This window comes from Capricornis sumatraensis, chromosome 16, assembly GCF_032405125.1.
Source record: "Capricornis sumatraensis isolate serow.1 chromosome 16, serow.2, whole genome shotgun sequence".
Taxonomy (NCBI): Eukaryota; Metazoa; Chordata; class Mammalia; order Artiodactyla; family Bovidae; genus Capricornis; species Capricornis sumatraensis.
Window position 1 is genome coordinate 63,256,563 of NC_091084.1, and position 23,010 is coordinate 63,279,572.

The window sequence follows — 23,010 nt, forward strand, 5'->3', positions numbered from 1 at the left end:
TCATTAGTTGTTCACTGGGAAAGGCTGAATGTGTCTCAATCCAGGGGTCTGACGATTTGCAATTTTGAAAGTAGCCAAAGATGGCAAGGAAGACTCCATTGGTCATAGTGACATGTCATGGGACACTGATGAACTTGCCAGACTTTTCATTGAAAACAAGGAGTTACCCTCATCATCTGGGTCATTATCAGATGGTCAGGGAGCAATCTGGTCACCTCAGACAATGTGGACTAGTCTTTTTTTTCTTTAAGTATTTATTTATGTGATTGCATCGGGCCTTACTTGTGACATGCAAACTCTTTAGTTACAGCATGTGGGACAGAGTTCCCTGACCAGAGATTGAACCTGGACCCCCTGCATTGGGAGCATGGAGTCTTAACCATTGGACCATCAGGGAAATCCCAGTGTGGGCTGATCTTTAAGACCAACACAGCGAACATAGGAGCAGTCTAATTTTCAGTGTGTCGGAATGTGGACTCAGGTTTGAACTGTAGGTAAATTGCGAGGTTATCAGTCAATTTGTTATATCTTCATTACTTTGCCCACTGCCTTGAGGTGGGGTTGGAGCCCAAGAGAAGTAGCTGGATTTGCTCATAAGCAGAGAGAACCTGGCTCCTGCATCCGTTTCTCACAGAATCCTACACTTGATGGGATAACAATATTTCTTTAGCAGGGGGGAGGAGGGGAGGAGTAGGGTTTAGGGTGGGGTGGGATTTGTTATTTCTTTCTTTGCCATCTCTACCAAGTAACATGAGCATCCTGTGGGAGGGAAGAAGCTTTTTTAAATTTTGCCTCTTTTCTCTTAAACTGAAAATTTTAAAATTTGTCAAACTACTGAGAAAAATGCTTCAATCTGTTCCTTTTTAAAAAAATTGTTCAATCTGTTTTTAAGATCCAGAATTTCCATAGTTTTCCTACCAGATTTTGTTTGAAAGCTAAAAATAGCAAGCAGAGTTCTTAAAGCAAAGTTAGGAATAGCGGAACTAATTTCTTGACTCTCAAGAGACCTACAGGCAGCAAGATGCAAATGAAGGCTAAATTGATCACTGATATACTAGGAAATCTTCGGCCCACTGCATCTCTTGGTAGTTTTCTTTGATCTCCTAGTTTTGACCCACTGAAGAATGAATGGCTTCCCCATCTTTCATCCCACTGTGCTTTGCATGTGTGTATGTATGTGTGTGTATGTAGATAGAGTTTACCATACTGCATTACAATCAGTTATATATTTCTTCTTTTTTGTGATCCTGGAATGCAGTAGGTGCTCAGAAATTAACTGTTGGTTGATTTGAATTACATTTTCATGCACCTGCTGAAACTAAAAATTCTTTACAAGGAAATACATGAAATGCAAGCTTCTCTGATGGCTCAGCGGGTAAAGAATTCACCTGCAATGTAGGAAACCCCGGAGACACGGGTTCAATCCCTTGGTTGGGAAGATTTTCCTGGAGAAGGAAATGGCAACCCACTCCAGTATTCTTGCCTGAAAAATCCCATGGACAGGGGAACCTGCCAGGCTATAGTCCAACAGGTCATGGCTAAGCAACTAAGCATACAGGCTTTCATAGATTCTCTTTCCTTTCTTCCTTCCCTCTTTCCTCTCTCCCTCTTTCTCTTTCTTTCTTAAAAGGATTGCCCTTAAGTCACCTCAATACTCTCTTACAGACCACCTTGCTTTCCCTGGGAGTCTGGGCTAACCTCTCTGCTTCCTGTAAAAGATTAATTCCCTTCTATGACATTTTTAGAAATATAGCACAGTAATTAAAATTTATTTCTAAAATGAAGTGGCCTCCTCTGATATATCTGACATGTCTGCTATTACCAGACTGAATATACACAAATAACACAATACTGATCTGAGATGCGTTTTTTAAAGCAGAGTTCAATCGAATGGATCAGCCCTTTACACAATTAGTTTTCCCCTCATCAGTGGATTTTACCTCATACATTTTTTCAGAAGGTTGTTATGATGAGAACAAACTTATGACCTGGGAGTTAATCTGGATTCTAGATTCCTATGTGTGGTCTTTCTTTTTTCTTTAACTTATGTTGGCATTACAGACTTAATCATGACTGTGCCTCTTCTGAAGTCCGAAAAGTCAACATATAGGGAAGGCGTGTTCACTTTCCAAGAACAGAGACATCTCATCTAAGGATTAAGAGTATGTGACAGATTAAGGAGGTTTATCCCTTTAAGCATGAAAACTTTTCTATTATTTTAACAATCTTAGATGGAAATCTCTTTCAAATACATTACGCGCTTGCCCATCTTATGTTTTGTCTTGTCCCCCATGATTTTAAGCCCTAGGAGCTGCACATGGTTGGTCCCTTCCCTCCTGGCTCAAGGCAGCACCACAGTGGAGGCTGGCTGTTCTACAGGGCAGCCCCGAGGCTCTTCATTTCTACATCACCGTGGGGACTGCCTGGCTTCCCCTACCCTTTTCTCCTGCCCACAAAATGGAAATACTATTCTTTACTGGTTAGAGGAATCATAGATATTTGTTGAAAGTTTGAAATAATATGCAGCTCTATAAAGCAGGAAGATAATTGGGAAGGTACCCTTTCAGAATTTTTATGTGCATAAAAATACATGCCACTCATTGGCTGTGTGTAGGACCTTTGTGAAGTTTGTTTTCTACTCTGTAAAATGGGAATAGCAGTTATTTTGAAAAAGGGTTGTTGTGAGAGTCAACTGAGCCTCTGGCAGGCTGGCATATTGCATTGCTGTTCGGTAGCTGTCTCCTCTGTGACCACACTGTTCTTTCTTTCCTTTGAAAGTTCTCCCATTCTGCACTTAGTCTCCATTTCTGAACAGCTCTTTCAGTCAAGTCTTTGTTGCCTCATGCCTGGATAGTAACAAGTTGCCCCTGATTTTTGCCCACCCCTTTCTTTCATTCTATCCCTATAACAACCATCAGTCATGCCATATCACCTATGACATCAAACTCAGGCTGGTTTCTGATACTCCTTTATAGTCAGATTTATAATCTGCTGAGGACCTTATCTTTCACCGTCTCCTCTCCAACCTCAGGTTCACTCCTACCCCTAAGACCTTGCTCTTGCTTTCTTTTTCTACTTTGTCACTTCTCGGGTCCCCTATCCTACTCCTTTCTTCCCACTCTCTAGAGAAAAATCCAATTTTTCTAGATTCATAGAAACACAGACCTTTAGAACTAGAAGACTTTTAGGAAAGAGAGTATCTACTCAGATTTATAAAAAGTGTGTCCCCAGAAGCTGCCTGTCTTTAAAAAATATTATTTATCTATTTATTTTTGATCGTGTGGTGTCTTTGTCGCTGTGAGCGGACTTTCTCTTGTTGCTGTGCACAGGTTTTTCATTGCACAGGTGGATTCTCTTACTGGAGAGCATGGGCTCAGCAATTGTGATGCATGGGCTTAGTTGCCTTGCAGCATGTGGAATCTTCCCTGACCAGGGATAGAACCCATGTCCCCTGCATTGGCAGGTAGATTCTTAACCACTGGACCACACGGGAAGTCCTAGAAGCTGCCTGTTTAATTTAAGACTCAACTCAAGAGGTGTTTCATCTGTGTCACTGACTCAAAGAATCTGACGCTCTCAGTACTTTGGGTAACACTGGTTCTGTTTGCTCAGCTTTTCAAGTGTAGAAGCCAGGTGCTCTTATTTCACATCCCCCGTGGCACCCAGCACTGCGCATGTTCACACAATTTGCTCCATAGATAGTTATTAATTGATGAATCAGTGAGGCAGACAATTATATAAATTAAGAGAGTCCCAGAGGGACTGCAATAATTAGGAAAGACTTCATGAAAAATTAAGATTTGTGGTAGGCTTTGGAGGATGATCATTCTGATTTATTTTGCCCAGAAACAAAAATTTGATTTGCAAAATGGTTTTTGCATTGCTTCAAAGTGCAAGAGGTGGTGTGGGAGACCTGGGGAGTCATATCCTTCTCGGGGCTTTCTATAGTGTCTGCATGCTGCCTACTCTGGAATATACCTCTCTAGCCCGAACCTTGCCCTCGAACCCCAGACTCATCTATCGCATGACCTGCTAGACAGCACTCCATCTCACAGACTCTCAGAGGTCCCAGCCTGGGTTCCTCACCCTTTACTTCCTCCCCTTGTTACTCACTCCACCCAAGTCTTTTCCACCTCAGTAAATGGTGCCTCCATCCTCCTGGCTGATCAGGCTCACTCTCTGGAATCATCCATGGCTCCTTTCCCTTTACATCCAGTTCAGCAAAACATCCTGTTGGTTCTATCTTCAAAATGTATCCAGAATCTGATTTCTCAACGCTTCCACTGCTACCTCCAACCCAGGCTTCCTGCTCTGCAAATCTGCTGTCTTCATACCTCACAGGAAGTGAGGAATACTTGTCTATTGATTATATCTCTCTCACCTTCTAGTGCACAGGAGTTCAAAAAGTGCTTGCTTCATGAAATGATTCATTTTGTTCAGAAGTTACAACCTGAGCACAGGCTAGGGTATGGATATCTATCTTTCTGCCACACCCAGCCTTCCAGGCTGTCAGTACCAGGAGCTCCTCATAGTTCAACCAGCCACGCCAGCCTGAGGCCCAATCAGAGGGCTGAGGAAGTTTGATTACTTCCTTGACCTCTTCTTCCCATCTTGTCACTGTCTTTTTTCTTGGCTCAGGAGGGTCCTTCAACAATGACAAGGTAAGTCTGAACTAAGGTCCTTACTCAGCTCCAAGCCTCAAGAGTGCTCATCATCTCTTCTCTCTCTCCATCCATCACTAGAAATGGATCCAATAGATTCATCACAAAAATGTAATACATTATATTTTGGAAGCACAAGCATGTGCATGCATGCTTGGTACTAAGTATTTTCCTGTATTTAATTCTCATCAACTCCATGAGATAGGTAGGATCATTGTTCCCATTTTGTAAGTGAGAGCCTGGCTCTCTGAGAGATGAAAAGCCTTGCCAAAGGCCACATGACTAGGATGCAGTGATACAGCATTCCAACCTAAGTCTGTGCACTCTAGGGCTCACACTTTAGCAGAGGAAGCTGATCCTCTCGATCTGTGCTCTCTTCCAGATGGCAGCCTTCACTGGGATCCAGTAAACACGGGCTGTCGGGAAGATCCCCTGGAGAAGGAAATGGCAACCCACTCCAGTATTCCAGATCCCCTGGAGAAGGAAACGGCAACCCACTCCAGTTTTCTTGCCTGGGAAATCCTATGGACTAAGGAGCCTGGTGGGCTACGGTCCACGGGGTTACAAAGAGTCAGACATGACTTAACGACTGGATGACAACAATATCCTTTCACCTGCCATTTCTTCAACCTAACACGACCATGAGGCAATTCCAAGCCACGTAAATGGAGCGGGAAAGAAGAGCTGCCCTTCAGAGCTGCGCTGCACCCCGGGCTCTAGGCCACATCAGCTTAAGCTGGGGCACTTGGGCCCCGAGGGAGGAGGAAGCAGCTTCTTTAGCCCTCAGAACAGGCTGGAGCTGGGCTGTGAGGATGAGTCTAATACCTTATGCTATCACCTCAGCTCCCGGATTACTTCCCGTTTCAAAGTCACTGAGGTGGACACAAAAGGGAACAAGAGCCGGAGGCCTTGGCATCTCTGTTAGCCAGGTCCGTCCTCCAAAGGTCAGACAGTCTTATCTACACAGGAGGCAACTTCCCCAAACACTTCAGCCTGGGAGACAATGTACTCCCTCCTCTCCTTGTTTCTCCTCTGTTCCCACAGAGCTCTCGCACCCTGTGCCCGTGAAGTCTGCAAAGAAAGAAGGACGGGGTGGGGCAGGGAGGCGGGAGGGCTCAGACTGGCCTGGTCTTACCCCGCCACCCGTAAAAAGGCTTCACTTGGAAGCTTCCTGACCTGAAGTACAAATGAGACCCCCTGGGATCCCAAAATAGCTCCCCTCACAGCTGCACAGTATTTATTTATAGCAGTGCTGCTCTGCAGCCGTGGGCCGCTGCTCAGAGGGCACCTCTGAGGTCAGTACCCGCGGACACCGGGCTTAATGTCATTTGAGAAGAGAAACACTCATAAAGGACCTATTATGGTCTTGTCACTGCTTCTCAGGACTTGCCTCAACCCTCAGAGACGTTAAAGAACCACATTTGTCTTGACCAGGAGCCGAGCCGCCGCGTGTCCAACAATAACCCAGAGCGGCTCATCCCATCCCTTCCTCTGCACCCAGTAGCAGGTGAGAATGTTCTTCTTGATGGCAGCAAGACAAACAGTTCCAAATTTATGCTTGGGCCTCAGGCCAAGTAACTCGGACACCCCCAGGGTGGATCCGCCATCGAGCTCTATGTATAAAATGTCCATTTATTAACAAGGAAAATAATTGAGGCCTTGAATTGGCATTACCCATGCATGTCATTTGTACCTATGCTGAATGTCACATTATAGAGCAAAGAAACACCCCCAAGCCCAAGGAGGTATGTTGTATACTTCCTTCTCACATGAACTTTGACCCACTTTCTCACACGTGGCTTATTTTGAGAGGGACTGAAGCAGTCCATTGATAATTAAGTACATTAGCTTTTTCACTCCTGACTCTGAGTGGAGCCGTGAGGTCAGAAGTGACCCTGGCTGGCCTCTTGCAGTTTGGTCTGCCTCCCTCCGCCTTCTGTGAGAACCACTGGCACTTGTTTTCAGGAAACAAACATTTATTTTTGTTAAGGCAAACACAGGTGTCCTCTGGAGCTTGTCCAGAGTGGTTTTCTGAAGGCGGGTCTTCTTTTAGAAAGGTCTTCCTTTCTAAAGTCACTGAATGGGAGCGACTCTTCACTCATCCACTTCAAGAGTGGAGGCCTGAAGGGAGCCTACAGGGGCCGGGGTCGCTGGCTGGACACGTCTGCTGCATTAAAGCGACAGAGGCCCCAGAGCAGAGTGGCCAAGAATCTAGCTCCCGCAGCCACACTGCTTGAACTGCTGCTGAGTTTCCACCAAACGCCAGGTGTGTGGCTCTCAAGCTTCTGTGCTTGCTGAAAGTCATCGCTTCTGTTTGTGGAGAAGAGATGGTAACAGTTTCTTGATGTGAGCTGTTCGCATATATATTCGCTTCAGTTCAGTTCAGTCGCTCAGTCGTATCCGACTCTTTGCAACCCCATGAATTGCAGCACGCCGGCCTCCCTGTCCATCACCAACTCCCAGAGTTCACTCAAACTCACATCCATCAAGTCGATGATGCCATCCAGCCAGGTAACATCTCATCCTCTGTCATCCCCTTCTTCTCCTGCCTTCAATCCCTCCCAACATCAGAGTCTTTTCCAATGAGTCAACTCTTCACATGAGGTGGCCAAAATACTGGAGTTTCAGCTTTAGCATCATTCCTTCCAAAGAACACCCAGGACTGACCTCCTTTAGAATGGACTGGTTGGATCTCCTTGCAGTCCAAGGGACTCTCAAGAGTCTTCAACACCACAGTTCAAAAGCATCAATTCTTTGGTGCTCAGCTTTCTTCACAGTCCAACTCTCACATCCATACATGACCACTATATATTCACTTAGTACATACAAATCTCTTAGGTTAACCAGCCATCTTTATTATCTTGGCTCAGAAACAAACCTTATCACATATGATCTCTTGTGTCTTATTTTGTAATCAATGCTTTAAAGGTTAATCATATGTTACAGAAGGCTGTGCGCTGAAGAACTGATGCTTTCAAACTGGTGCTGGAGAAGACTCTTCAGAGTCCCTTGGACAGCAAGGAGATCAAACCATCAATCCTAAAGGAAATCAACCCTGAATATTCTTTGGAAGGATTGATGCTGAAGCTGAAGCTCCAATACTTTGGCCACCTGATGTGAAGAACTGACTCATTGGAAAAGACCCTGATGCTGGGAAAGATTGAAGGCAAAAGGATAAGAAGGTGGCAGAGGATGAGATGGTTGGATGGCATCATTGACTCAATGTACATAAATTTGAAACTCTGGGTGATAGTGAAGTATAGGGAAGCCTGGTATGCTTCGGTCCATGGGGTTGCAGAGTTGGATGTGGCTTAGTGACTGAATACCAACCCAACATCCCTGGGATATCACCTAACTCCCTGTGGAAGGGCCAATTATGTTCTACTCACACACACACAGATACATATGCTGGGTCAAATCCCTAACAATATAACTATACTCTTTTATCACTTATGTTCACTGAAAAACCAGGACCCCAAGTCAGAAATCCTGGCCCAGCTCCTAGCAGCTGTGTGTCTCTAGCAAGTCACTTAACCTCTCTGGGCTTGTTTCCTTATCTAGAAAATGACCAGATGGGGTTTAATGATTCCAAAGGTCTGCTTTGGCAATAAAATTCTATGACTCATGTTCATGCTAAGTCTCTAGGGTTAGGAATAGTTATAGAAAAAAGAAAAGTTCCAGATATAATGTGAAGCTACCATGACCCACAGATTATAGTCTAAAATTTGAGAATAAATTACTCAAGGATCTTCAGTTTTTAGAAAGTTTGGTGAGAGAGAGAGGCATTCATAATTTTCAATCATTCAGTGAAAAGGACCAATCTCTCCCCAGGGAAGTGTTAACTCTATTCTGTGAGGCAGGGAAGTGGCCACAGAGAAGAAGCCAAGAAAAGGGAATTGGAGACAGCACACAGATTATAAACGGTGCACATTAGGATGTTAACAATAGTGCTCCTGCTATCTTTAGCCTCTTGCTTAGGGCCAGCACCCGGTGATCTGTAGTTGAATGAAATGGTTTTCCTTTGCCATACTGTGTTGTTGTCCAGATTCATAAGAAAATGGTCTTTCTGTTCTCACTATGGTGGTTCACAGTCTGTGGCCCCCTCAGCCCAGATTTTTAGCTCAAATAGAAGATGAGTGGGCCAGATTTGTCCATAAATGACAGGTAGTGATGGAAGACTCTGTGGTCTGGGAGAGGGAACGCTGAACAAGACCAAACCCAACCCATTCTTGTTTGAGGTCTGCCTGAGGGATTGTGGCCTTGGCAAGGTTTTCAACAAGTTCTTCGTCTGTAAAATGGGCAAAAATTGCCATGGTTTATATCCTCCTGGCTGCAAGAGCACCAAAAACTGAGCAAGCGATCAAAAGGCCAAGGTGCTACTAATGTTGAGAGTACCAAACACCGATAATGTTAATAATAATCAAGGCCATCCATTGTGCAATTACTGTTCGTCTGGTGCTATGCAAAGCCCTTTATTACAGAACCTCTTTGGATTCTTATGATTGCCCTATGCAATAGGCCCACTTATCATTCCTATTTTTCAGATGAGGGCATTGAAGCTCAGAAAAGTTGAATTGCTTTCTCTCAAGGTGGTACAGCCATGAGGTGACCAAGCTGGGATTTGAACCGGGAATTGTCTGTCTCCATAGTTTGGGTGGTCAATACTATGTGCCATTACCCAGCCTCCTTGCATTCAGCTGTGTGTTTCCTGTAACAGCAAAACTGGCTTCGTAAATCTGAACATTGATGCTCTAGTGTGGGAGCTGCTTCTGGATAAAAAAACTAACATCGCTACCCAATCTGGCTTACACTTGTATCCATCTGTTTGGGCTATGACTCTGCTTGATTTCTTCCTTATCTTGGCTTTTTGATTTGGTTTCACTCAGGAATGACATAGCCTGCCCTCCCTAGACTCCTGAAATACTGACTCAACACCATGCCTTCTGCTATTTTCCTGAGGAACGATTGGGTTGCAGTCTAACTTGTCCCATAAAATTGCTTCTCACTGCATTCCCTCCTCTGAAGGAAAGGGGTAGGGTTATTACCCAGGAGTTTCTCTACATTGAAAAGAAGAAAGAGAAAAATACACGCTGAGCTTCAAGACCCTCAAGCCAATTGCTAAGGTCACTTCTTCCCAACCTCACCTTCAAATTGGCCTGGGAAACTGCCTGCCTGCTGCCTGGGAAAGGACAATCCGATTGTAAATATTATCTGCCCTTCTAAGAACACTCGAATGGTAATACTCAAGCAATTACTTTCCTTTCAAGATCATTAAACACAAATCAGACTTGTATTTTAATATGGCTGCCAGTGTCGTTAATGGTGGGGAGGGTGGTGTAAAGGGTAAGCTTTTCCCTCTAATGGCTGAATGCTTACATTATTACCCTTTCTGAGAAGCTTTACTGGGGGAGTTTGCTCCAGGCTTCCGAGGCACTTCTTTGCTTTCTAGCTCCCCAGAATCCATCCCTTCAAAGCCAAGTGCACCTTCAGAGCATTTAGGATGAATGGCAATTGTGACCCCATGAGGGCTCCCCCCAACCACAACTGCTCCCCTTAAACACCGCAGGGTCCCATGGAAGGAAGCGAACTTTGGAAAGAATGAACAGCATTTTGTTTTGTTTTGTTTTTAAAAGCAGGAAGCTCCACTCTCACAGTGTGGGCCTGGCTCCCCTCTGTCTTCCTCCTATTTAAGGGAGCCGAGATGCTAAGAAAGGTGCCAGAGGAGCCTGTCCAGGAGGCCTGTGCCCACCTCTTTCCCCCAACTCCCTAGTCTCCTGGGGCACCTGACGCCAGAGAGACAAGCTGCTTCTCAAATTGAAGTTGGACACTGGAGTCTAGGAAGGGTCTTCTGGAAGGCAGACTTGCTGGAGATGCTGATTCCAGGGGGTAGACCATTCCTTGTCCAGCTCCCTGTACCACTGCTGGTCCCCTTGCTGGTGAACCCCACAGCATGGCCCGTGGTCCCTCCCCTGGCTCCCTGACAAAATGACTGCTAACAAAGTGAGCTCTCAGGTTCTCCCAGGGCCGCTCTGTCCCCCCACACATTGTCTGCCAGCTAGGATCTAAAGGTCCTTTGCCAGGGACCATTTTGCTGTTCATGGAGAAACTGGACTGCAAATAGAAGTTTTGAGCATTGGATGGACCAGGGAGAGCTGTAAATCCCTTTTAACTTGGGATTTGGCTTTTTCCTCTTTTTATAACTTTATTGAGGAATAATTGACAAATATAATTGCATATATTGAAAGTGTACAATGTGATGATTTGATACCCATTGCAGAAAGATTTCTGAGTTTTTTTTTTATTGGAGTATAACTGCTTTACAAGGTTGTGTTAGTTTCTGCTGTATGATGATCAAAAAATGCATGAAAGACTTAAATAGACATTCCTCCAAGGAAAACATACAGATGGCCAAGAGGTATATGAAACGATGCTCAGTGTCAATAATTATTGTTGTTGTGATTCAGTCATTAGGTTGTGGCTGACTCTTTGTGACCCCAGGGACTGCAGCATGCCAGGCTTCCATGTCCTTCACTGTCTCCCAGAGTTTGTTCAAAGTCATGTCCATTGAGCTGGTGATGCCATGTAACCATTTTGTCCTCTGTCTTCCTCTTCTCCTCCTGCCCTCAATCTTTCCCAGCATCAGGGTCTTTTCCAATGAGTCGGCTCTTCACATCAGGTGGCCAAAGTATTGGAGCTTCAGCTTCAGCATCGGTCCTTCCAGGGTTGAATATTCAGGGTTGATTTCCTTTAGGATTGAGTGGTTTGATCTCCTTGCTGTCCAAAGGACTCTCAAGAGTCTTCTCCAACACCACAATTAGAAAGCAGTAGCATAAATAGTTTTTTAAAAGGGGGCACTAATTATTAGAAAAATGCAAATTAAGACTACAATAAGGTATCACCTCACTTGGGTCAGAATGAGGGCTAAGTCACTCAGTCATGTCCGACTCTGTGCGACCCTATGGACTGTTGCCTGCCAGGTTTCTCTGTCCATGGGATTCTCCAGGCAAGAGTACTGGAGTAGGTTGCCATTTCCTTCTCCATGGAATCTTCCTGACCCAGGGATCGAACCAGTGTCTCAAATTTCCTGCATAGGCAGGCAGGTTCTTTACTACTAGAACCACCTGGGAAGCCCAGGTCAGAATGGTCATCATCAAAAAATCTACAAACCGTAAGTGCTGGAGAGGATGTGAAGAAAGGGAACTCTCCTGCACAGTTGGTGGAAATGTGGTTTTGTTTTGAGCTGCATTTCTGGAGCAAGGACAAGTAGAGTAGGCTTAGGCTATGCCTCTCTAGAGAACAAATAGTCAGGGGCACAGGCTCTGGGATCAGATGGACCATGGGTCTCCGTTTTTTCTAGCTGTGTAATCTCAGGCAGTTTGTTTAAATTCTCTAAGCCTCGATCTCTTCATCTGTAAAATGGAGGCTTGAGGGGTTGGTGCCCCAGAGGCTAATCATAGTTATTTCACAGGGTTGTTGAAAGGATTAGATGTGTGGGAAGTCCTTTGCATGTGTTCAATGATCAGTCTGCTGATGATCAGTTCTAAAATCAGCTGCCATTGTTTAATGATCAGTTCTGAAATCAGCCAGCTTTGCCGGCAACAGACACTTCAAACACCAAATGTAAAGACGTGACTCAGTGGTACAGTTATTTCTAAGGTTGATGTGACAGTGATTCTTAATATCAGCTTCTGATGGAAGAGGGGAGATTGAGAAACAAGCCCTGCTGAGTCCACAGTTCTGTAGAGAAACTGCTGCTTGTCCATTTGTTCTGGGCACGTATGAGGAAGGGAATCCTTCCCAGCACCCTTCTTCTAAGGGACAAATATTCATTTTGCTTTTTTTGTTTTATGCTCACAGGCCCTTTCCAGGTAATTCCACAAGAATTCTCATAATCATATCTATGCTGCTGCTGCTGCTGCTAAGTCGCTTCAGTCGTGTCTGACTCTGTGTGACCCCATAGACGGTAGCCCACCAGGCTCCCCCACCCCTGGGATTCTCCAGGCAAGAATACTGGAGTGGGTTGCCATTTCCTTCTCCAATGCATGAAAGTGAAAAGTGAAAGTGAAGTCGCTCAGTCGTGTCCGACTCTTAGCGACCCCATGGTCTGCAGCCCACCAGGCTCCTCCATCCATGGGATTTTCCAGGCAAGAGTACTGGAGTGGGGTGCCCTTGCCTTCTCATATCTATACAGTGCACTATTCTAGCAATGGAGCTCAGTATATGCCTTATATTCATCAAGAAACAAAACGGCACTAAAGTGGCTTTCCAATGGGCACAGAGAGATAGGAAGTTTGGCATCTGGAGGAAGAGCTATGTTTGCCCAGGGTCCCAGTGAGGTTTGTGGTTCCAGAACCACCTTCTGTGTTATAACAGACATGGTCATGCCCAGTATTTCATCAGTGTGCCTCCTAGCATCTCCCACTCTGGACTGATCTGTTTACCTGGTCATTCTTTGATACAAGGACAATATCAAACTCTGGCTTCAGTCCCTTCAGTGCCCAGCCTACAGGTTTTTTTCAAAATGTGAGAGCTCTGGGAGTTGGAATCTCAATATTCTTGCCCTAGACAACCTCCATTTGTGACCCTGGAGAATAGGAGTACCTAAAAAGTGTCATTTTGAAGACTATTCATTTAAGGTTCTGCCTTGAACTTTCCTTACGAATAAGATTAATAATGAAATGATACTTTCAACAACAGCTGTTTTTGCTGAGTCCCCATAGAGATAAACATAGATCAGTGTTAAGAACTCTGAATGCATTATTTTAAGCTCATAGAATGGGTGACTGATTCATGCCCAGAGTTTAATTATGCGAGGGGTTGGTGGCTATAGCTCTGATCTTTTGTGCCCATTCACTAGTTTTCATGGTCAGAAGGAGGCAGGCCTGCCGTATCCAAGCCAAGGCTGGCTGAGTTATGTCAGGGAGCTGGTGGGGAGAGTTATTTTAAAAGTTTAATAACATCTTATTCCCGAAATAACTGTTAATTATAGAAACTTTAGATCCTTATTTACAAATAAGAAGAAAGAAAAACACCATTCATAATTCCACCACTGAAAAAGAACCAACGTTAGCATTTAGAGATACTTCTTTTCACATTTTTTCTATTCTTGACTTTTTTTTTAATACAGTGTGATTGTATAATATATACAATTTTCTCTGTTCTTTTCCAATTAACATTATGCTGTTAATGTATCATTGAAAACTTGTAATAAATGTCATTTTAATAACTATAACATTTTGTTGTAGAATTTATCTTCCATATTACTTCCATATATTGGAGAATTAGTTTGTTCCTGGTTTTCTGAAACTGTAAATCTTCCTATTAGTATGTTGTTGTTGTTCAGCCTCTAAGTCACGCCTGACTCTTTGCCACCCCATGGACTGTAGCACGCCAGGCCTCTCTGTCCCCGACTATTTCCTGAAGTTCACTCGTTTATGTCCACTGAGCTAGTGATGTTATCTTAATGCTATGTTAAGATTATTTTTTTATGTCAGAGTCCCAGAACTGAAATTACTAGATCAGAAGATAAACATTTATAGCTCTTAACCCATAAAACAAAGTAGAAATTATTATGTTGGAAAAGGTGTGGATTAATGGCTACTCTATGTTCCTAAGGCTTTTCTTTTCCCTATATTGATGGACTTATCAAGGCACTACAAGATTGAGACTTGCTAGATGTTGATTTTCCAATATCAAACATTTGAAGTAGTGGATGAAATATTCTTACCCTTCGAAAGAGTAGTGTTTGTAGATCATATTAGAACCTTAAATCAAATGAGCTTAAGCAAAAAAAGACCGTTTGTTGGCTCAGCTAATTAAAACTCTAGAAGCGATATGCACTCAGGAATGTTTGGATCCAGGGCCTTGGGTTTCTTCTCTCCATCCTTCAGCTTTGTTTTATTCTCTGCTGGCTTTTCTGGTGGCTCAGATGGTAAAGCGACTGCCTGCAATGTGGGAGACCCAGGTTCAATTCCTGGGTCAGAAAGATCTCCTGGAGAAGTAAATGGCAATCCACTCTAGTACCCTTGCCTGAAAAAATCTCATGGGCAGAGGAGCCCGGTAAGCTACAATCCATGGAGCAGCAAAGAGGTGGACATGACTGACAGGCTTCACTTTCCTTTCCTTACCTCCTGGGTTAATTTTTAGGCAGTGCCTCCCCTTTGGTTCATATGATTATATCTGAAACTCCATCTTCACTCTCCCATCCAAGCAACTCCAGTAGGAAAAGCTTATCTCTAACTAGTTCCAACAAAATTCCAGGATTGAGATTTATTGGCACCAATTGGCCTAAATTGACTTGAGTGACTTGGCCAGGGGATGTTATGCTCTGTTGGTCCAGGCCTGGCTTACACGCTTGTCCCTAGAGCTGGCCAGGGAGCCATCTCCACCTAAACCAAATGACTGAGAATGAGATAGACATAGTTGCCCAAGAGAGGATGAGAGGTATTATCTGAATACAGGGCATGAATGCCAGCAAGCAGGAACAGTGAGTGTTCATTAAAAAGCACTTTTTCAGGGTTCTCCCTAATTATTCTAAGACATGAACTTTAAACAAGATATTATGCCTTGATAAGAAAAGGCATTGAGCCTTCATGATCTGCTACAGGTATTACACTTCATTAGCATCAGGTAAACTGGCCACCATAGAAGCTATTTCTAGGAAACCAAACCCAATTCTTCACTTACTCACTTAGCATATATTTATTTTAGCACCTACCTTGTATCAAGTCAGCATTTATTTAGCTGCTGATGCTCCAGGTGCTGAGGAAACAGTGATAATTCTCATTCAATCTTGCCTTCTGATTTCACCTTTTGAAGCTCTAATGAATTGCCTGAGATGTTTTGGATGCATCCTGAGTGACCACAGGCTGTGCATGTGTTTATTTACAATTGGGATGGCTCATTGCCACTCTGGCTGGCTGACCTACAATTTGCTCAGGCACTTACACTTACTAAGGGGAAAAAAAAATCCAAACCACTGCTTCTTCGCTAGCCTTAATTTGGCTGTTATGTTTATACTGGGGATTGTCTGAAAGGAGCTTTCAACTCCAATGCAGCAGAAATGTAAAAGAGCTCCTGTGAAAGAAAATGGGTAAGAATTGTTAGTACATTCTTTCAAATGAAGGGAGACTCTCATATGGCATTGAAGGTATTTGCATAAACTGATTTCCCCCATCCAGAATCTCTGCTCTTATCCATTCCCGAGTTGAGATCTAAAATAGAACGTAGTCATTTATAATTTTACTTGAATATCCCAACAAATATTAGTCAGAAATATCTTCCTAGAGCAATATATCATGGAACCTTGTGTCCAAAAGCTGTACAGAAATTAGTGAATAAGTGTTCATTCATTCAGCAAATATTCACTGAGCCACACGCCAGGTACTGTTCTGAGAGTATTCCTGAGCCCAGCAAAGATACTGATGAGGTCAGTCCATCATTCAAGATGCAACGCCTCCAGATTTGAGAGTCAGCAAAGCAAAGAGGGCAAAACATTGTAAACGCGAAGTTGGAGATCTTGACGTCACTGGGCAGATTGGATCCCCTCCCTGGCTTCCTTTCAGTGATTCCTGTCGTCTGCAAAGCAGAGTAAAGGGAAGGCAAAGAGGGGGCCACCCTGAGAGGTCAGGAGCTCAGACGATGAACTTTCTGAGGCGAGCATTCAATTTCCAGTTTCCTGCTTCTGAGTCATGTGACCTGGGTAAGTTCCTTATCTCTGACCTTAGTGTTCCCATCCATAAAACGAGACTCACAAGAGGTCCACCTTACAGGGTTGCTGTAAGGAACACCTGAAACCTGCACTTAGAGCAGCGCTTAGTCCAGTGCCTGGTGTGTTAGGAGGCCTTGTTAAATGTGAACTGCTACTTTTACCCTTCTGGCTGCTATTACAGTTATTGCTGTTGTTGTTACCTTGGTGGACAACTTAAATTACTGCAAGAGGTGCAATTCATTCACTCATTTTAAAAAATTTATTTATTTTAGTTTTGACTGTGCTGGGTCTTAGCTGCTTTTGTGAGGGCTTTGTCTAGTTGCGTGGAGCGGGGGCTACTCTTCACGCCGTATGCAGGCTTCTCACCGTGGTGGCTTCTCTTGCTGAGCACAGGCTCTGGAAGAGGGGCTCAGTAGTTGTCAGGCAAGGGCTTAGTTGCTCTGCGGCATGTGGAAGCTTCCTGGGCCAGGGATCAAACCAGTGTTCCCTGCATTGGCAGGTGGATTCTTATCCACTACGCCACCGGGGAAGTCTGCATCCATTCATTTAGTGTATGTTTAGTGAGGCCTATTCTGCACCAGGCACAGTCTCGTGATGGGAGGAGAGCTCTAAAAAAAGAGAACAGTTACTACTGATTGGAGGCTGAAATCCAAGTGGAGAGAGACAGATAATAAATTAGTAAACAATCAAACAAATACATAAGTAACATATGTTCAGAGGTTAACACGTGCTCTAGAGCAAATAAAATGGGACGATGCAACCAAGCGGCTCAAAGTCACGGGAGGCTTCAGATCGCAGGCATCTTGCCCAGGAGATAAATGTTGAGAAGCCAGTAGCTGTGTCTAAGGCCTGAGATGGGCTCTGGCTGCTGACTAAATCTCACTCATTCTAATTTCATTTGCAACCAATAATAAGCAAACATCCCTTTTGAGAATGGGGATTGGGGTTCAAGAAAGAGGGCTCAGGTCAAACTCGAGTTGGCCTGTAATACATTGAGAGATATCTGATGTTCTTGCACTACCCACCCCCCTCGAGCCTCTCTGTCTTCTCCTCTTCCTCACTCACATCCACACCTTCTGAGATTTTAGAATTCATTTCTAAAGCTATTCGGGTTCGATCCTTGGTCAAGGAGCTTAGGATCACACATGCCTCGTGGCCAAAAATCTGAAACATAAAAAACAGAAATAATATTGTAACAAATTTGATAAAGACATTAAAAGAAAGAAAATACTTTTAAAAAATGGTAAAAATAAAAATGCCCAGGTTGAGGCTATTTGCAAGGATTATAAAAGATAATGCATGTAGAATATTTAGCACATGACTTGGCAGGTGGCTCAGCTGGTAAAGAATCCACCTGCAATGCGGGAGACCTGGGTTTGATCCCTGGGTTGGGAAGATTCCCTGGAGAAGGAAATAGCTACCCACTCCAGTATTTTGGCCTGGAGAATTCCATGGACTGTATAGTCCATGGTGTTTCACTTTTGGTACAGATTCAATAAACATTAAGGCAGACATATTGATTCTTTCATTCATGCAAATCACATTTATTGATCACCTGCTGTGTTCCAGATGCTATGATAAGGGATGGAGATGAAAGTTTTCAAGTCAGTGTGAATGAAAAAGTTAATACAGGAAACACTGTGGTTTGGAAAGGACAAGTTATCAACAACATGTGCATCAACACCTTGTATTTTAAAGCAAAAAATCATTTTGAAGTATTTTTCTTTTCAAAGGGATAAATTTGTCTCGAGTCTTTTTTTTTTTTTTTTAAACCTAGAGGCTGGAAATTTGTACCCATAGCACTAAGTGCTTAATATGTACTTGTTAATTTATGCTCACTCTAGATCAATTTTCTTTTTCATTATCAAGTAATGAATTTGTGTACAATGTTAAGCTTTTATATTATGAAATCTAGCCCAAAAAGATTTTTCTGCTTCCCAGAGGACTGAGTTTTCTGACTTTGATTTATCATTTATGCATCTCATCCATTATTGATGTTACAGCTTTTACACAAGGCTCCAACCTTTTGAAATAAAAATAAAACTACATCGTCCTGATCTCTTTCTTGTTAATACTGTTTTTAGGGTACCAGGGATTCTTGTGTTCTGTGGAATTCACTTTGAAGCTTTCTTTCTTTGAAAACAAATGGCAGGAAGGCCCCCAACAACCCAGGCTTTCCTTCCTATTTAGTGGAAAAGCTGCGTGCATGTATCTAATTTTAAATTCTGAAGTGCAAATGTCATGTAATGAAAGTATCAGCAGTTACTTAAATGTGGTTAAATATGGAAAGTCGGCATAAAGTCGATGTTTATTTACAGCCGGTGACAGTGATAAGGGCAGGAGCCCCCTCGATAAGTGGCTTTCAGCCACCGTTAATCGGCTGATGGATGGATTGGTGCGAGGCTGGTCACAAGAAAGCGTCTCATCTTCTGTAATGGAACGTGCTCATCTCTCTAGTGGCGGGTGAGAGGCAGAGACCACGTGAGATGATGATTCCATTATTCTGCCCAGAGCAACCTCTGTGACTGGAGAAAGGAGGCAAATATCAGGAGACTTTGACCCGAATCAGAGTGGAAACTTAGAGACGCACTGAATGTCACGACTGGAAGAGATCCTGCCGATCATCTCATCCAACCTGTTTTTTTTTTTTTTTTTAATGTGTGTGTGTGTTTTAAGATGTGGAAATTTCCATGTGAAAAAATAAACCAGCGTTTATTTAATTTTGTTAGCTTGTTTATTTATTTGTTTTTGACAGTGCTGGGTCTTTGTTGCTGCCTGGGCTGTTCTCTAGTTGCAGCAAGTGGGAGCTACTCTCTTGCCCATGCGTGTGGTGCATGGGCTTCTCATCGCGTGGCTTCTCTTGCTGTGGAGCACAGACTCCACAGCTGCTTCAGTAATTGCAACTCCCCAGCCTTAGAGCACAGGCTCAATAGTTGTGATGCACAGGCTTAGTTGCTCCAAGGCATATGAGATCTTCTCAGACCAGAGATTGAATCCGTGTCTCCAGCATTGGCAGGTGGTTACCACTGAGCCACCAAGGAAGCCTTAATAACCAGCGTTTATTAATCACTGCATATATCAAGTGCTCCTTGCTTAAAATCTGCGACTGGCTGCACACTGCCCATCAGATGACTCCTTAATCAGAAACAGAATCTGTTCAGAATTTATGAACTGGGGTCTGCCTTTCTCTCTCCTCCCGACTCCCCGCCCCCATCTCATCACATAAGCCATGCTTGCACACTCCAATTGGCAAGTGCCTCCATACTGAGCTTCTTTTTTGGGTAACTCTTGTTCAAGGTTTAGCCGTCTATTTGGATGTCACCTCCAGGAAGCTTTCTCTGACCAACCCCCCAAGACTGGGCTGAGTACTCTGTCAGCTCTGTTCTTTTTCCTTCCCTGGTGGCTGCCTCTCTGGCATATCTGTTGCTGTCTATTCATCCTACTTGACCAGGAGTTCCTTGAAACATTGTTTTATCCGTCACATATATGCAAGGTGCCAGCACATAGGAGGTATCCATTAAGTATCTGTTGACCAAATGGGATGGCTCATTATATTAAATGCTAAACGCTGCAGTAGATACCAGGAATACAAAATGGAGTAAGACACACTGTCACTGCTGGAAGAAGTCAATTCATTCATGACTTTTCCAACTTACGACATTTTCTCGGTTTACCAAGTTTGAATAAGTCACATGTCTCAGTTTTGGGAAAAGTTTAAAGGCACCCTATGAATTCCCAATTTTTCAAACATTGCTTAAGAATATCACCACCATTAGAAATCAGATGAAAGGAGAGAATTCCCTGGCAGTCCAGTAATTGGGACTTGCGCTGTCACTGCTGTGGCCCTGGGATTCAATTCCGGTTAGGAATCTAAGGAAACAAATCATGCAGTGAGCCTAAAAAAAAACCAGATGAAAGCAACCTCAAATAATTTGACCCCGATTAAGCAGTCCCCTCACAAGCTCATATTTGTCATTCAGAGAACCACTGCTAAAATAATCCCAGAGCTCAGGTAACATGCAAGAATGAGAAATAAGAGAACTGTAGAATGCTAGGACCTGAAGGGGCTTTGCAGTCACCGAGCTCACCTCCCGTCTCTAACAGAGGAGAAGATGACACACCTAAGAGAACTGATTGGCTGAAGGCTGAGGAGCAAGTTAGTGGCCACCCTGGGCCTTGGAATTGCCCTAGGCTGTGTTCCTTCTCTGATGAGTCACCATTCAGAACCATGTCTCCAAACCTCCCTACCCCAAATTACTCATCTTCAGACACACTTTCAGTTGTAGACATGGTCATCCCTTCTGCCTAGAAGCAGTACCCTCATTTGTATTTGGAAACCTACCCCTAACACTCATGGTGGACAGAGCTCATGGAGTCACACCTGAGTTAAGCCAATCAGCACATTCCATCCAGCACCCTGATTTTCAGTGTGAGTTGAAAGTCAGAGGAATCCCTCAGAGTCAGACTTAAAGATGGCTCTTTACAGCAGAGCTCTGTCTAGTTAGGCAGCTGTTGTTTAGTTGCTAAGTTATATCCAACTCTTTTGCAACCCCATGGTCCGTAGCCCACTAGGCTCCTCTATTCATGGGATTTCCCAGGCAAGAATACTGGAGTAGGTTGCCATTTCCTTTTCCAGGGGATCTTCCCAACTCAGGCACTGAACCTGCGTCTCCTGCATTAGTGGGCAGATTCTTTATCATCGAGCCACCAGGGAAGCCGCTAGTTAGTCAGAGCTCAGTCTTAAAAGTTCTGCAAACTCCTGCATCATCAAGGACTTCTGATATTGGGAAGAGGGTATGATTTACAAACAGAGGCCTCTCTTGGAATATAGGAATGACTTATAAGTGCCGACAAGGCTCCTCAGCAACTGCCGAAAGATCATTTCCATCAAAGACAGAAATAGCAAATTCCGTTAGAGACTCTCTTCGTTCTGAACATTTGTACCAGGGCCCTCACTCCCTCTAATTCATGGTCCAGGGAAGTCCATTTACTGCCATGTTTCAGCCAACACGGTGCCTTGTTTGATTTCTGTTTGCAAGTAATCTGCAGTTCCCAGCCCTTCAATCAATCAATTATTTAATTCACCAATTAATTTATGAATTAATCCAGGCAATTTATCAGTTCATGGTGCCAGGTACTATGTAAAGATGTCAAAAGCTCTGCTGATCCTCCAATGACTATTTGGATATAGACAGTCTCACCAAGCATTTTTCTCAAGCAATTTACTTTAGTTCAGGAAACTTCTACTGAGTACCTAGGGCTTCCCTGATAGCTCAGATGGTAAAGAATATGCCTGCAATGCAGAAGACCTGGGTTCAGTCCCTTGGTATGGAAGATCCCCTGGAGAAGGGAATGGCTACCCACTCCAGTATTCTTGCCTGGAGAATTCCAAGTACAGAGGAGCCTGGTGAGCTACAATCCATGGGGTTGCAAAGAATCAGACATGACTGAGTGACTAACACTTTTTACTCCTGCATATCTAGCCCCATGAGGCGATCAGAAATGAGTCAGATATACTCCTGATCTTGAGGGTCTCATACTGTCTAGTTGAGGATCCAGGCAGGTAAAAAGAAATACTGACCTCCTGTGACCTTCCTGAAGCCAGTATTCTGGTGTCAGACCCAACAAAGCATCTTCCCTATCCAGGATGGCGCTGGCTTCAGCTCAGGCTGCATTTACTTAATTTTCAAGTGTACAAGGAATCTGAAAGAAATGCTTGGGGAAAAGAAAAATCCCACTTGCTGTTAGTGCTGAGGACCATCACTGTTATTTCTTTCTGCTGCTGCTGCTGCTAAGCCGCTTCAGTCGTGTCCGACCCTGTGCGACCCCATAGATGGCAGCCCACCAGGCTCCCCCACCCCTGGGATTCTCCAGGCAAGAACACTGGAGTGGGCTGCCATTTCCTTCTCCAATGCATGAAAGTGAAAAGTGAAAGTGAAGTCGCTCAGTCGTGTCCAACCCTTAGCGACCCCATGGACTGCGGCCTACCAGGCTCCTCCATCCATGGGATTTTCCAGGCAAGAATACTGAAGTGGGATGCCATCGCCTTCTCCGGTTCTTTCTTTCTAATGACAGGCAATTCTAGGCATACTGTGTGTATTTTAAAAAACAAGCCTAAATAATAGAACAGGGCTCTTTTCAGTAAAGCTTCAGTGATCCTAATGAAAGAGAATCCCCCAGGTCAACCTGGACAGCAGAAGATGCAGGACCCAGTAGGAGAATAGGGCAGCACAAATAAAAATTCCACCTCCAAATAAAAATACTGTGAACAACAAGGGCTTTCTGGAGAAGCTGCCAGGTGGTTAGTATCAATAAAATCAGGAAGAGTATGCTGCTTAAAAGTTCCTAGTGACTGTATGTCACTAGAAGCTGCAAACTTCCATTTGTAAGTCCTGGGATGTAATGTACAGTCTGGTGACTATAGTTAATAATACTGTTCAGTATATTTGAAAATGGCCAAGAGAGTCGTTCTTAAATGTTCTCATCACAGAAAAAAATTCAAAACTAGGTGCAGTGATAGATGTAAATTAGACTTATTGTATTGCCCATTTGAAAATGCGTATATACATAAACTGAATTCTTATGTTGTACATTGAAAATAATATAAAGTCACATGTCAATTATATCTCAAAAAAATTT